We start from the raw sequence: 5,995 nt of genomic DNA, 5'->3' as shown, positions 1-5,995 counted from the left end.
GAAGTGCAGCCCCAACACCCAAACCCCGCCTTCCAGGAGGGTCTCCACGGTTAGCGACCTCCTGGAGCCAAAGCCTCCTTCGGCCCGGCCCCGCCCACTTGGCAGATTTGTGTGAAGGGCAGGCAGTGACGTCTCGGGCCCTCTGGTGTCCCCCACTGCCCTGAGAGGCCCCCCCATGTCACTATCCACGCTCGTGTGTGTTGTGCAGCTGTGCTGAGACTCCAAGAGGCTAAGGAACGTGAATGGTAAATGCTAACATCAATGGAGACATCTGTACAGCTTAGTGGAGGAGCCAGAGAGAAACCCCAGCATGAGAGTCATGACCAGGACACCAGCTCCGTGCCCCAGGCACGTGGGGGCTGCCAGGCGCTGCTCTAAGCACTTCCCAGGGGTGGCCTTGGGGGTCCCTCAGAACGACCCAGGGAACCTCGCTGTGGGTGCGCCTGGGGGTCTGCCTCTGAGATCCTTCCTGTTGTCCATCCTTCTTTCCTTCTTATTGCTGAATAGCAGTGTGGTGCGTGAACGTACTGATGGTTGATCGATTTTATTGTGGACGAACATCTGGGCAGTTGAAGCTGTCATAAAAGTGCTGCTGTGAACATTCTCGTCTTGTAGTGAATACATGTATTCATGTCTGTCTTTACACACACACACACACACACACACACACACACTTATATACATGTACGTACATCGTGCATACATACCTAGGAATGTCATTCAGCTTTAGCAGATAATCTCAGTCCTCCAAATGCTTCTTACAAGTTACACTCTACCAGCACCAGGCGTGAGTTCTAGTGGCTCCAAATCTTCACCAGCATTTGCATTTCCATTTGCATGATGTCTAAAACAAGCAAAGCTAATCTAGAGTGAGAAGTCCGGTAGTGTTCACCTTGGAAGGGGTGCAGGGGGTATTCAGGTGCTGTCATGCTCTGTCTCTTGATCAGGGTGCTAGTGACATGCGTGTGTGTTCACTTTGTGAAAACTCAAGCTGTGTTCTCACAATCTGTGCACTTTTCTGTATGCAATGGTCAACTTCAATTAAAAAGTTTATGAAAAAAATAAACTTAGAAACAATCCAGGGGCACAGGGGCCATTATAGTCCTTCTGGTTCATATGAAGATGCTGAAGGTCAAGGTCACGACCTGGTGCTGGGTTCACTGTCAGAGTCAATTTATGTGGAGTCCCTTTCCTGACCCATCCCCACATCTGTTCGGTCACTGAGTCATTTCTACCTCCACGGTGTTTCTCTCACTGGTCACCCATTTCCGCTCGTGGTACTCCTCAGGCTGGATTTTGTCACCCTCAAATTTCATGTTGACGTTGCCCTCAATTCTAGTCCAGGTGCGATCATTTTGAATACTCATTCTGTGATCTCCCAGGCCACCTCTCGGCCCCAGGCTCAGTATGATCCACGAATCTGATAAGCGTACCTTCCATGTGTCCATCCAGACGCCAATACAAATGAGCGACTTTCCTCTACCTGGGAAGGGGCAGCCAGGTCTCACGACACCCAACGAGAGCCCTGGCTAGATTGCCGTGGGCTCAGTGATCCATTCTGGTCTGTGTTTGACATCCCCACCACCCCCGCCATGGCTCTGCCAGCCTGCTTCCTCCCAACTTATCCACAAGCGTGCTATCTGGCAAACAGTCCTCCACTGGACAAACACTGATTCAGCACCTCCTTTGGGAAGGCCCTGTGCAGGCGATGGTACGGGTACAGAGCTGGATTGAACTTGGCTCCTACAGAGCTGAGAGGAGAAAGGTGACTCTGGAGCCAGACAGCCACAGCTCAAATCCTGACTCTGTCACTTGAAAGCTGTGTGACTCTGCCCAAGTTACTCAGCCTCTCTGAGTCTCAGTTTCCTCATCTGTTAATACTAGTGCCCCTAGGGGTGTGGTGAGGATTAAGTGAGTTAACAATTACAAAGCTCTTCCAAAAGAGAAAGCACTTTACAGCTTTGGATGGCATGACTTGTGGATCCATCTGTGATTCCTCCGTTTCTCTTTTTCTCTGCTTGCCTGGGGCTCCCCCAGGGTCGTCTCTGTGGCCCTCGGACAGCAGAGAGCGAAACATGCACCAGAGGCACTTGGGTGAGATGCACCCGTGTTTGAAACCCAACTCTATACTTACTGGCTGAGCAAGACACTGTTTGCACAGCCTAAGATGAAAGCAGGGCTGCTGCCGCACGCGGGGACCGTCAGCCCAGGGTAGGTGCTTGCTTGCTGAGGCCAAGATTAATACCAGCGGCTGGGGAGAGAAACGTGTTTCAGGCTGCAGGAGACTAGAGGCGTGAAGGAGGGACGGTCGATAGATGGTCCTCCTTTGGCAACGCGACACAGGGATTAAATCAACAAAAGGCTGAAAGTCATCTCCCGTGACCAGTGACTTTTAAAATCCTGCACAGTAACGCCCAACATCAAGGACTGATTCCATGCGTAGTGCTCTGCCATCGTTAAAAGCGGTAACTGTGGACGTGACGCACCGATGTGGGAAACTTACCACGGTGCTGAGAGGAAGGATACCATTTGATGGGTGGCTTGATTGGCAACCCTGCTCAGAACAGGTGGGGAGAGAAAGGAGGCCCACATGGCTGGCAATGCTGGGTTTCCAAATGAAGACACTACAGTGGATTTTGTTTTCTTTTTCTGTTTAATGCAGAGGTTTTGTTTCTTATACACATTTGGAAGTTGACTTTTTTAAAAAATACATTTATTTCTGTATTTATTTTATATTTGGCTGCGTTGGGTCTTCGTTGCTGCACGTGGGCTTCTCTAGTTGCACTGAGCGAGGGCTACTCTTCGTTGCAGTGCGCGGGCTTCTCATTGCGGTGGCTTCTCTTGTTGCGGAGCATGGGCTCTAGGTGCGCGGGCTTCGGTAGTTGTGGCTCGTGGGCTCTAGAGAGCAGGCTTAGTAGTTGTGGCGCACGGGCTTAGTTGCTCCGCAGCATGTGGGATCTTCCTGGACCAGGGCTCAAACCTGTGTCCCCTGCATTGGCAGGTGGATTCTTAACCCCTGTGTCACCAGGGAAATCCTGGAAGTTGACTTTTTAAAAAAATGGAATGGTTTAAGCCTAGACCTTTAGCTCGGATCCGTGAACAATCACGGTGTTTTTGAGGGCATAGCCCTGGCCCTGTTGCCCGTGAAGACGGTTGAGGCTGGGCTGGGCAGGAAGCAGTGCCTGAGTGTAGACGGGCGTCCTCCAGACCCGCAGTGCCACATCCCAGCTGCTGACCAGGACAAGCCCTTCCCTCTCTGGCCGAGGCCTGGACCATACGATATGCACCGGATTTCTGCCCAGCCTGCTGGGAGGCTGAAATGAAAGGAAGGGTGAAGTGGCCACACGTGGTGGCCGTGGATGCAGGGAAGGTGCTGGCAGTCACAGGACATTCGCTAAGGAGAGAAACCTCCCTGCCCAGGAATGCACACGAGGCCGGCAGAGGCGTAGCTGGCAAGGAACAGCCGAACTGTCGGAAAGCTGTGAGGTCAGTGACATCAGGAAGTGGGCACCAATGGCAGCAGCTGGGGAGGAGGAGGGAGGGCCCCCCAGGGAGGAGCAACCTTCAGCCAAGGAGGCCGTGCAGAGCTCACCTCGAACCCCAACCTTGACTGCCTGTGTGCCCACCGCGTGCACGCCGTCACCAGCGGGAGGCCAAGGCTGGCTCCTGCGAGGCAGGGGGCCCTGCGCTGGGGGAAGCAGAGCCGCTCCCTCCCCTCCCTGCTAGAACCTGGGCCCTACCCTGACTCCTGGCCCAGCGCTTGTTACGTGGTGCCGGGGCGCCTGCGCCTGAGCACGCTCTGATCCAGAGGCGCGTAAGCTCTTTAAACGACCGGTAAATTACACATCTGGGCGTCAGCTTCTCAGCTGTGGGGGGCCTCGGTAAAGTCAAACTTCTTTCAAGATGTGCGGGCCTGAAGCAAGTCTCCCAGACCAGCGCAGGCCTGCTCTGACCCCGACGGCCCCTCCAGACCCACCAGCATTGTCATCGGAGAAGCAACAGCCAAGTAAACTCCAGATTCCGTGAAAACCAAGGTGCCGTGTTTTAATAGAGCTAGAGAGGCGTCTTGCAAGTTCACCGCGATGGGGAGGGAGGGAGGCAGGCAGGAATACGTGCTTTATAAGAAGCCCTTGGGAGCAAGACTTCCGACACAGGACTGAACCATTCCCAGCCCTCCTCGGCCTCCCCAGGAAGCCCCGGTAAAAAAATGCATAATTTATGAGGAAGAGCCTATGCATATTCAAGAGCTTGCTGCCTTCCAAGGCCAGTCGCTGTCTGTGAAAAATCCTCCCGCAATGAATTATTGCGTGAAGGAGCTATGGGGGCCGAGGGCAGGCCTCCAGTCCTCAAAATGTCTATAATCTCTAAAGCTTGCTTTGAAGAAAATGCTCCCAATGTGCCTGCCTTTGGTCAAATGAGGGGGGTTGCAGAGAATGAAGTCTCCACCGTGGGGAACCCCTGAGCCCCCAGGCTGCATAGATCAGGGTAGACCAGCAGCGTTTCAGGGAACCTGAGGCAGGTCTCCATCCCCAGAGCAACCCTGCATACCCAGCAGGTGTGACTCAAGACTGAGCCCTCCTCAGCCTCTGATCACAGACCAGCAAGAGGCTAAAAGGCCCTCTGGCCAGTTACCCTCCTTTCTGGGCTTCAGTCTTTCCATCTGTTGACTGGGGAGGCTAATCCCTCCTTCCATTGACTCTGAAACATGCTTTTCACATTTAAGGACCTTCAAGACAGAAGTGTGCCCTGCCATCAATGCCTTGACTGGGTCAGGGTTTGAAGGGCAGTGTTTCCTCTTTCTAAGCGGTCCAGAAGACAAAGTGTGTGTTACAATCAGTGCATCCCAGGCTCTGACGAAATACAGCAGTAAGCTACCATTTACTGTATGCCAGGCACCACGCACACCACTAAGCACAGGGGCTGGCGCGTAGTAGGTGCTCAATAAAGGTGAGTTTCCTCCCCTTCTCAATCCTAGGAAGAAAGGGCAGTCCTGCTCATGGCAATTTGCCTGGGAGAGAAGTCTGTTCACGGAACTCCTTATGTCCGCATTTTATTCGGGGAGCTTCATGGTGTTTGAAGCGTTAATGAAGTGGTGCAGGTTTAATGTGGATTTGCGTTGAGGTGGGAGGACTGAAAAGTTTTCCCAAACTAGTCACAACCCCATTAGAATGTTACTCATGAACCCCAGGACGGTGACTCATTGAATATCGCAGCTGGCATTTCTCGTTGACAAGCAGCTCACATGTGACTCAACTTTGATTTTGCTTGTTAAGCGCTAACCAGCACACTCGCTCATCCCCAAAAAAGTCATTTTGGAAGCCTTGCTGCACCTGAGCTTGTGCGCCCATGAGTGTATATGTGTGTGTGGGCGTGCACGCACAGGCGCGTGCACCTGTGCCCTGGGGTGAGGTCATCCAGGAGCGTCCCGGGGTGTACGATGTGAGGGTCTGCAGTGCTGGCTTTGTTGACACGTGACCTGTGCCGTCACAATAGGGCCCTGCGCTCGGCTTGACGTCCTGCTTGAAATTCTTTTCATTGTGTCGCCAGCCTGGGTGTACTTGTGCAGGTCTGCACGTCTGTGTGGGCGTGAGTCCATACGGATGGGGTGCAGGAGTGTGTGAGGACATGTGTGGGTGGGGACTGAGAAAGTGGACGTGAGGGGACATTGAGTGCCAGAGGGTGCCTGAGAGGGGGACCCACAGCCCACAAGGGGAGCCCCCAGATGCAGATTCCACGGGCCTGGGTGCAGCTCAGGAATGCAGGATTTTCGCGAGCCCCTCCCTCAAAGTGACTACGGTTTGAGAACCACCGGCCATAGGTCTTAGGTACTGAAAATCAAGGCCATGACACAGCGGCATTCTTTACGGGTGCGTCAGAAACTCATGCTGCTCAAAACCATTTCCCTGCCCACGCTATCATCCGAGTTCAGGTTCTCAGAGGACCAGCAGCCCACCAGGAACGCGAAGGAACCAGTGAACCCTGAGGCTGCTAAGCA

The sequence above is a fragment of the Aethalodelphis obliquidens genome, unplaced genomic scaffold (genome assembly GCF_003676395.1).
Source record: "Aethalodelphis obliquidens isolate GAN/ISIS:26980383/991018 unplaced genomic scaffold, ASM367639v1 scaffold21, whole genome shotgun sequence".
NCBI lineage: Eukaryota > Metazoa > Chordata > Mammalia > Artiodactyla > Delphinidae > Aethalodelphis > Aethalodelphis obliquidens.
This window is presented reverse-complemented; position numbering follows the sequence as displayed.